Below are 10,939 nucleotides of genomic sequence, written 5' to 3'. Positions count from 1 at the left end.
ATTTAGTTTAAAGCTGATTGCGTGTGGAGCTTGGGGGGGGGGCACTTTGGACATCAACCTCGAGTTTGACATTGGATGACCCAGTTTGATCCCAAGGTCACGACATGGAGACCTAATCATCTCGCAAATGAGTTTACTTACAGATCTACTGTGTGAATCTGTTGTCTCTAGGTCCCTAGGTTGTTGAGACCTTGTTGGTCAAACTGACCCCTCATCTGAGTGCGTCGCATTCAACCGTTCACCTGGGCGCATGTTAATCACATATTTCCACCGATAGTACGAGCTCAAACCAATATGCAAAAAACACATCGGGGTCACCCCAACACGCGCGCGCATGCAGTCGGAAAAGCATTGCAAGATAAGGGATGTTGCTGTGCGTCAGCTGAGTGACTCTAGGCTGCTATTCGGTGTGTATGATGGAGCTAGAGAAAATCAACTTCCATCTACTTGGACTTGATGCATTAACTCTATTTTCCCTCAATGATTTTGCACCCGCTTGGGTAAAATGGAAGGTCGATGGCGAATAAAAAAAAACAGGAGTTGCCCAAACGACTGGCCCCGCGTCATGTCTCGGGTGGCTGGCACACTTCATAGACTACATGAGGGACCACGTCATGCACGATGATACATGTGAGCCATGCGAGACCACATCATACACGATGATATCGTTTATCAAACCGACTCGCAGCTCACTTGATGCGGAGTCGGACGACGTTGAGTTTACGACGCGATAGGCAGACCCCTTTATATGGCTGAAATGTGAATGATGTTCAGGAGGTGAAGGTCGGTGCCTGGGAGAGTTATCCACGGCATTCCTATCTCGGTACGGTCATGTCCGGTGTTGCCTGAGCGGTGCGAGCGTTGTAGAGGAGCGAGCTGTTCCGCCAGGGGAGGGCGAGTCCGTTCCGGTGCGGGGGAGGCAGCCTGGAGCCAGGCGGCCTTCGTGGGGACCTCTGCAGCCACAGGGCGTCTGCAGCTGAGCCGTCCGGTGACAGGCCAGGCTGCTCCACGTGGCCCCAGCAGCTGTGGTGACGTCACCGCGCTGGGACGCCGGACCGCCGTCGGCTGATGCCGGGCGACAGTGCGGCGCGCCGGGCCGCGGGGGCGTGCGGCGTCCGTATAAACAGCACGGGCTAGAGGTCTCCACGGGTAGCACTTCCTGTGCCCAATCCACCGGCTCGCCATGCTCACTGTACCCATGCCCTGCCTCTATCCATTCCCAATCAGTTGCGCTCACTCGCTACCCTACCGTTTGCATTTTTAGCATTCATGCATTGATTATGGAAGCGTTTCAGGGTAACTTTTACCCAAACTTACTCTTGCGCGCTGGTATTTGCAAGCGTAGCGTACATGGGGCTACTTAAGATAAAAAGAGGCGCAAGAAGTAGCATTTTGTGACATTTTTTGAAGCGTCTCTCCGACGTGTCGAAAGTGTTTTACCCATACTCACACCCACTCTTGTAATTTCCCAAAATCTGTGCATAACCCAACCCGTAACTTATTCCATGTAAATATAGGTTTACCCAGCATGTGAAGTGCTCTAGTGCGGTCCACTTTCCAACGCGCCCATGTTTGTCGTCCATTGGGCACGCGTGGCGCACCACTGCGCTGGCGTCCGTGCACGGGGACGATTGTCCGGGAGCGGCGCTGTCTGTGGCGGCATGGCGATAAACAATAAAACAAACTCGCGAGCGTAAAACGACATTGATGGCGGCATGCCTTAAAATACCAGGGCGCCACAACAAACTCATACGGCTTTATTCCTTAGTGAAGAAGATGCATCTTGCGTTATAAACAGGAGATCGTTCATTAAAAAGGCTGACATTACAGTCCTGACGTATCGCGTCAGCTCCAGAGCCGCCTTTTTCACATCACTGCGTGCGTCAGTCAAGTGCGTCGCGAGATACCTCGAGTAGTGCGAGTGACTTTTGGCCACTTACGTCAGCTGAATTTAAAAATAGTTGAATCTACCGGACCCAATGTCCGGGCGGAGGGTGAGAAATAATTTTTGAAATAGCTCGCCTGGTAATAGGGGCACGCACGAGATCGCCCCCCAAAGATCTACTTCATGATCTTGGCTGACAACCATTCAGAATCTCAGAATCTGACTCAAACTCAGTCCGACGCACCACCTACAAACTGACAGCACTGTGTAAAACTAACAAGGAATACAAAGGAACCTCTGCATGCCTCAGGCACGTCATACTCCCTAGACGAACATAAGAGACGCGACGGATTCTGTAAAACGGGTGTCTTGGAGCTGTGCAGTCTGTTGTCATATCGCAGCTAATCCTTCCTTGATGAGGAAGTCAAATGGAATGAATTTAACACCGAGATGCAAAACCAGCCCAAAATTTTGCTTACAACGTTTGGGAACTTACGCCTAAGCTTGCCTGAGCTTCAAACGTTTAGGAAGGCAGTCGTAAAACATTAGCTAGTAAAAAATCACTCACTATCACTTGGTGGGTTCAAAAAGGCAGCTGTAACACAACATGCAAAGGGTTGAGGTTGGAAACATAGCAACTCAACTCTCTCATAGCAACTCATAGCAACAACTCAGGTCTCCTCAATGCACCTGTGGCTACATATATCAGAGATCAAGAAGAATTGGCTTACACTTCTGTTTGATATCAAGATCAAACCATTTTATACTTCATTGCTAAAATTTTGTCGGATTACGCACGTCTTTTCTTCAGGAAGTGACCAGTATCATGTGCTACTACTAGTAGTAGTAGATACGTAGAAGAAGCGTATCGTCGTCGTCGTAGTAGTAGTAGTAGTGTAGTAGTAGTAGTAGTAGTAGTAATAGCATGTCCTACTCACTGGTAGGAATTGGTCGCCCTTTCTGATGTCACAAAATTAGACTATTGCTCGCAGGGCAATTTGTCACGAAAAGCCAAGAGTCACGTGCCGCTGTCACCTTCCAAGCGTAAGCAATCCGTCCCGGACGGTTTGGGCTTCGGCCGGACGGTTGGGGCCGAGCGGTGTCTTGCGGATGCCTGGCGGCCACAGCTAGTTTTGGGGCGAGCGTGACAGCGCTTCTGTCGGTGGTGATTGAGGACAGTAGGGGCAGGGGCCAGGATAAAGCCAGCGAAGGTTGCGCCTGACTTTAAATCAAATATAAGCACACAAACAGTATTTACTCGACATTGCAGACATGGGTTACCGATAGTGTAGTGGTTAGCATGCGCCCGGGTGGCCGCCTGAATACCCTTCGTATGGGCGGATGTCAATTTTCAGGTCAAATCAAGTCAAACAAGGTCAAAATACAGATAGGTGTCCAAAGTTCCCCAGAGCCTGGATACCATTATAAGCAAAAAGTCGTTGGCGCTTAGTTGAGGCCACTGACCTTGCTTGATCTTTCGGAGGTCATGGTGACCAAAATCATACAAGATTGCTTTGAGTTTTTTTTAGTTTGAGTTCGAATAAGCGTCAAACATTACGCTAGGCAGTATGTTCCTAGAAGCATAATGTTTACCTGGGCCATTTTAGATGAGCGACCTATTCTGACCTTTAATAAGTCAATGTAAGGTATATCATGCGGTTCATGTCATCGATAAATTAGAAATGATCACCAGAGACTACCTCAGACAGCAAGCTCTGGAGTAACAAAGCAGGCTGGTATTGCCCTTGCTCTGGCGTTCATAACTGACCCTAGGTCAATGGAATTTGCTCATTCCAGCGTTGTGTGGCCTGAGAAACTATCTCAGAAATGCATGCTTTCGCCTAACACGCTTTCTAACATGTATGGCTTCGTTTTTCACGTGTAAAATTTGTGCGACGCATTGTTATTGCATCAGATTGAACGATTCCCAAGAAATTATTTTCGCTGTTATTGCATCACATTGAAAGGTTTCGTAGAAATTGTCTTCGCCGAATCCATAGCCTGACTTTGACGTTCAGTAGGACAGCCATCTTACAAGGTACATCTAAATTATTGATGTCAAACGGTCCGCTTTGCAGTTTTCTATAGCTATGCAAAATGTGGTGCGGCTGTGCCGCGCCATTCGGAAACCATTCCGGAAAAACTTTCAGGGGGGGGGGGGCAAGTGATCCCCACCCGAGCACGTGTTAAGCTGCGCGTTTGGGAAAGACATGTATATAGAAATGTCACACGAAAACTATATCTTAATGACTGTGTTGTGCTTATGGTCAAGAAAAATAGGGACACTTAACCACCCGTATCTGCGGCGATGCTGCACCAAATGCCCAACGATAGAAGGCAATGCCCTATAAGTTGAATATCGCTGCTGATTTCATGTCTCGATCACAAACCGCGTTTCGCCACAAATAGCACAGGTATTTGGGCGACTAGTCCGTGTGACGGGTATGAGATTAAAAATTGAATAACTTGAGTGAAGGTAGTTGATTTTTCGATTTTTCGCACTTAGAGCATACCAAAAGTTGTAAGTAAGCTTCTTCCATCATATCTGATGCTTGCGCAAACATCTTCAAATGTGGTACAGTTCGTTTAACGTGGGTTCCCTCAAAAGAATCAGCTGTGTTCTGCCAGTTTTGCGCCAGGTCATCCAGAGCGGCCGTTTGACAGCACAGCGCGCCGACGCCGGTAGTGGTGCTGCTGGTAGAGACCTGCGAGGTACCATCACGGCAGCGTTGCGTCATCCATAGGTCACCTTTTCAGTCGCGGTCGATGTGTCACCCCGCCGTGGCGTTTGTGGGAAAATAAAATCGATTATTTTCGTGGATAAGACAGCAGTATTGTCGTTATTTCTTTCAAAATCCAGGAGAATGGATATATAGTTAGGTTGATATTTCGGCAAACATGCCTTTCTCGAAACAACAGCAGAAGTGAATTTAAAATTGCCTGTCGATGGTCCTACTCGTTTTTTTAAGGGCAAGACGCAATTTTTACAGAACACCAACATTCAGGGGATTAAACAAAGAGCGATTGCCAGCTATTACCAAGATACAGTGGCTTCTAAGAGCTAGAATGCCCGGACACACGTGTAGGATCATCGGCAGGCAATTTTGAATTCACTTCTGCTGTTGTTTCGAGAAAGGCATGTTGCCGAAATATCGACCTGGGTATATCTCCATTCTCCTAGCCTTTTTTCCGAGGAATAAGGCTAATACTACTGTTTTGTCTATGTGACTGAAGTTCGTCGCTAATGCACTGAACAACTTACGCAATTTCAATTATTTTCATTTAACGACAGTATGCGTCTATCCACCGGGCTGTGCTGATGAGCATACGTTACACTTGCGTGTTGATAAGGCATGCATGTTGTCAGTAGATATAGACATGTTTAGTCATCACAGCGCACAGCGTAAGCTTTTGATGAGTAGTGCATTGGTAAAACATGTGCGTCACTAAGTCAGCTGATATGTTGCAAGCGTACACCTGCCTTATAAAAGGAGCATTGGATTAAACAAGTATCTACGTAAACAGTGCTTTCAAAAGCCGAGGTATCCTTCAAACAGTCATTATGTTAAACGTGAAATCGCCAAACGCCAAAGAGGAGCAATAAAAGCCATGCTTCAGTGTTTCGTTAAATCCGCATGAGAATGACCCAATATTATATGCTTTTCTCCTGAAACAGAGGACTTCAAGCCCTCATATCGCTTATTGCAGAGGGATTTTGATGAATTGGTGTACTGAGGGCATCACATCGCACACACGTCGGAAAAGTCAAACACATAGGAATTATGGATTTTATAAGGGTGAAGAGGGCGTCCAATGAGATCTCTCCCATCTAATCGTTGCTTCAAATAAAGTTTGCAAACTTTTGAAAAGGATTGCGGGGAAACTGACGTTGCCATGAAATCGGGCCCGTATGATCCGGCTTTGCACAAAAGGTGCAAAAAAGATGGGAACTCCTACAAGATGACTACAGTGCGATATATTTTTCTGAATGACTTTTTATGACCGCTTTCCTGATCCTATAGTTTTCAGGCATCCGGAGCCAACAGAATCATTCGGCATTTTTGACCGGCTTTTCCAGATTTATCCGTGTTTGCGCTCGGACAGAAATCCGCTTTATGTCCAGTCGTACTCAGTTTACTTGCGTCCGTCCAACTGCAACCTAAATTTACGACTCCAATTGTTCGCCAAAGTGATGACAATTCCGCACGTTGACATTAGCTAATCGCAAATGGATCGTGAATTTCGATGAAAACGAGTTTTTAAGCGGGCAGTGGGCAGGTCGAGACCAAGATGAATGGAGGAGTGGGGTTGTCCATGGCTCAAAGCGTACTTTTGGTAGGCTGTGTGCCAAACATCTAGTCGAATGTCAAATAGCTGCTAATATCATCGATGGGATGAGCGGGAGTGGTAGAGGCTCTCATACCATTGCACAACTAAGGTTGAGAGGACGCCATATCATAAACTGTGTTCTGAACCTGCCCCGAGCTGAAAGACGACTGCTGCCCAGTGGAGGAGGTGGAGACTGCCCAGAGTCGGCAAGCTGTGGTTCCAGCAAAAAGCATTGTAGTTTTGTGCTTATTTCTGATGGCTGTCCGCATTCAAATTCTAGGTGCCAGAATTATTGATGGAATATTTCCAAAATCATGCATGTTCCAAACTCCATTTGTGAAATTTGAGATCAGCCTGCGTTGGTGGAACCTAACGTGGTGTGGTTATGCGTGCTGCCGTACCCGGTGTCATGATATTGGTGCTGCGGCAAAAAGTTCTACCGACAAGTGCAACCACATCAGTTATGCGCGAAATTACTTCCACTGCAAAAACTTGTACAGACTTTACTTATACACAGGATTACTTCTAATGTAGACTTATGCATGCCATGAGCACCGCACAACACAACTCATTCTTCAAAAACATGTACCAGTCAACACTTCTACATTCTTAGTTCTACCAAGACTTGTACATTTTTTACTTATACGCTTCATCACATCTAATGCTATGCATTATATGTGTGATAACTGCTGCACAACAAAACTAAAAAGGTAATGAAAAAGTTATTTGACAAAAATTTTCATCTGTCCTTTATGCCTGCTGTAAAAATCTCAATAGTCTTGTCAATAATATCACTTTTTCAGCCAATGCCCATATGCGGGATTTGTTCAATACGATACAGCCATATTTCAAAAAATTATAGCCGTTAATACCTAAAGCCATAGGCTGAGCCTCACCAACATCCCGAGGATAACAAGCATATAGGAATACTTGGCTGGGTGAGTCTGCAGATGCTCGCGTCATAGTGTCGATGCATTATTGCTGCAGCAGATATTGTCATCGAAAGATCCCCGACAGCAGTTCTACGTGACCTTTTTATTGAAAAAACTCTGCTGCACTGTCGTATTTTTGCAAAACCAGTTTCCGAGCCGTGCAGGAAAACACAGCCAAACATGCCCTAAAATACATGAAACATGGCGCATGTGACGCGCAGTGGCGCAGTGGATGGGGTCACCGACTGAATATTAATTACACCCCTGGCCTGGTGTTCACTGAAACGCGAGATTACTTCTACTACAGTGACTCGCACAAGCCTGTGGTGCTACTCGATAAATCTGATGCTTTAAAAGTTTATACCTGTCATTACAATTTTGATACCCAAACTACAGCCTTTGCTGATGCTTCGAGCACCTCAGATCGACAAAATCACGTAAAATACTGGACACATAACTTTTCATATCAGCACCACAAACATTGAATTGCAGTATTCCCCAGCTGGGGTTTCCTTCTAACCTGTGAATTGCTCCCACTGAAAAGTATAGGATTTTAAAGTATTTGTTTTGTCATGTAGCACTAACGTGGTGTATGAGTCATTGCAACAGAAGTAATGCCATGTATAAGAAATGGCTGTATGAGTTTGGCAGTGAAAGTAATAACGGACGTGCATGTTTGCAGCATCTGTGTTTTCCGAGTAGCACTAACGTCGTGTATACGTGCTTGCAGCAGACATAATTCCGTAGCACTCCTGTCGGTATAAGTTTTTATTGTAGCACTTATGTTGTGGAACCGTTGTAATCAGTGTACCAGATGTTGCAGACCTCACTGAGGCCTAGGTATGCCCACAAGCGGACGTCAAACTCGCAACAAAAAGAATACGCTAATACAATTTTGGATTCACTCCTCCTATGCCACGTTGTGGAGAAATTAACTAATTTTATGGGCTTTTGGGACTGCAGTTGCATCCTTAACTAACAGTTACTTACACCTAGCTTATAAGCAGCATGGTGGGGAAAAGTTGTTACTTGTCTATAGCCAAGTAGGTAGCATATATGCTGGGTGAAATGACATGAAGAGATCCAGGGCCCCAATCCGTGTCCTCAATCATTATCTCGTCGCGCCGGTCTATTTAGAGACATGTTTCTGACCCCGTTGGTTGAGGCCGCGCTTTAGAACATATCCTCCTCGGCTGTTTAAGCTCGTTCTTTATAAAGGCTCCCCACTGGAGTTGTTGTGAGCAAAGAAGCTATAAACACGACAGGCTTTGTAAACTGACGAATCTACATAGCATAACACTCCGTACCAACTGAAGAGGCACGAATTATAGTCTACATAAAAGATTCGATTGATCTTTTCTGGCCTTTGCATTGCGAGAACAGTCCATATGACCATAATCACGCTGTGTAGTCTACGGTGCAGTTTTCTACTGGTGCGATCCTAACCTCAGTGAAAACGTGATCGCAACTATAGGCTTTAGTCGACCCGGAAACAAAGCAGCGCTGAATCTGCGTAGTACACGAAGTATAAATGCGCATGTACACTCCACTGCCGTTTTACACTCCTGTTCATAAACCATTTCACGTAAACTACAGTTACATTCTCATTTTGGTCAATCCGTGTAGGCTAATGGATAAACTCCAGCCCAAGACACTATCTATGCGTTTTCGAACTCATCGATGCGCTCCAAAGCACGGTATGCTGCCACCACAGATGTGCCAGTGATCACGGGCTAACGACGGCAGTTTCCGAAATACCCAGCCAGCTGCGGATGCCACAATTATCGGCACGAACGTCGCGCAATGGAAAACGTGGCGCACGTGGCTGCGACATGCGGTGACGTATAGCCGGAAACGCCGAGCTGGCGACCGGCTGTGCGCCAGCCGGTTTGTTTGCCGTGCCAATCACCTCGCTCACTGGCAGGTGTTTGCCAGCTAGCGCGGACGGTCGCTCAAACGCCTGGCGTGTGTTGCATCAAGCCCACATGCTGCTATTGATTTGACATGCCATCAAATCAGAGACCGGGAGGGAGAGAGGGCCTGGGCGAACGCCATTCGGTGCGCGGATTACTTGTTTTAACATAGCATATGGAAAGCAAAGCTAACATTAAAACCCGTATGTCTCTGTCTCGGTGATTATTTTGGAGACAGTTGCAGTGGCTGCAGCTAAAACTTGTACAAATTTCACTTGGACTTCCTTCGACGCACGTCTTTTTAAGAAAGATGACTTAACTATACGTTTCAGTTTGTTTCAAGCATGTTAAAAATTTCGCAAAGCCGCTGCATAGATTCTACAAGCGAGGCGGCGTAGACCATCCTTGTTTTAACATCGAACCACACACCGAAAGCTTCCTAGCTTGTGCGTCCTATTCGATCCGAACCGGTCATCCACACTTTGACGGGCTTCAATAACAATTTGAAACCAGCAATCGTATCGACATGCAGTTACCAGCAGTGCGTAACACGATAGATCTGTGAGGGAAATCGGGAGGCACCTGGGACTGGTTGTGAGGATTTGTTTTGACTTGATTTTAGAAGTGCTGGGCGCTCAAACTAGTCCACGTGTAGCTGCTTCTCATGGATTATACTGGCAAACATTAGCTCTTCGCTACGCCACCGCTCGTTCCGTTACAGACGACTCGTCTCAGTACCTTTTGTCTTGTCCGATGACGTCCGTTTCTTGTTCGAGGTCCACACCCTCCGATATTGGGCACATGCTAATGACGTTGTGTGCGCTCAGGCTTCGTTTATGCCGAATTCCGAAATCGGGGATCCCTTTGAACCGCTTTGAAAGGCTGGGGGCTGAGCAGACATGGCCCACTAATGAACCATTCGATGCGTAAGACAGAGCAGGGCGCAAGAAAGTATTTGCAAGTGGGTGGGGGCGAGGATGATGATGGGCTCCCTGCTGGCAAAGGAACCGCCACCCGCACGCAAAAAATATCAGATTCAACTCACTTGATTTCGAAGGGTGTCAATTCGTTTTTTGTCTTTTTGCCTTTTTAAACTGAAACAGAAGCTATCGGAACATGCAACTTGGTATTTTGGCAAGATTTCTTCAGAATGAATAAGTTCAAAAATTACATGAAAACAGCCTTGAGTATGCGCTGACAGCTGCAGAAGCAGGAGCACCAACGTCCGGCGTTGCAGTCTGCACGGGCGCGCGTTGTTCACCCCGCGGTTAACATGAGGCGGTGACCAACGGGCCGACGAAACGATCACGCATCGCAAAAAGTACGAACGAGCCTGTTACGAAATGATCCGTATGTACACGTAGAATGTATGCCGAGCTGCATCTTTCATCTGCACGATTTTCGACTGATAATGAGAAAGGATTAGCTTTTATAGCAGCACAAACTCAAGTCACGTCATGAGTTATTTGTTTTAAGCAGTATTAATGTATATACCATAGGGCATATATATATATATATATATATATATATATATATATATATATATATATATATGTAGTCATCGCGTGGCACTAGTTTTAGTTTTAAGTTCTTCGTTCGTTTTTAACTAACTAGTTTTTGGTTTTTACTAGTTTTAACACTAGTTTTTTTTTGGTAGTTCTTGACCATATGATATGATGTAATCTCAACCGTTACGCGCATTGATTAAACCTGTGTTGTTTGTAATACTGTAACAGTAAGGGGAGAGTGGGATGAGTTGCATCGTGTCCATGTGGTATTATGGAGTATTCATTTCAAATACATGTCACTGATGGTAGTCTTGAGTCACTCAGCTGACATAAAGCAGCCCCCCCCTACATTTCGGTGTACTTCTGGCCGCT

Source organism: Pollicipes pollicipes, unplaced genomic scaffold (genome assembly GCF_011947565.3).
Source record: "Pollicipes pollicipes isolate AB1234 unplaced genomic scaffold, Ppol_2.1 Scaffold_3447;HRSCAF=4054_pilon_pilon_pilon, whole genome shotgun sequence".
In the NCBI taxonomy this organism is placed as follows: domain Eukaryota; kingdom Metazoa; phylum Arthropoda; class Thecostraca; order Pollicipedomorpha; family Pollicipedidae; genus Pollicipes; species Pollicipes pollicipes.
This window is presented reverse-complemented; position numbering follows the sequence as displayed.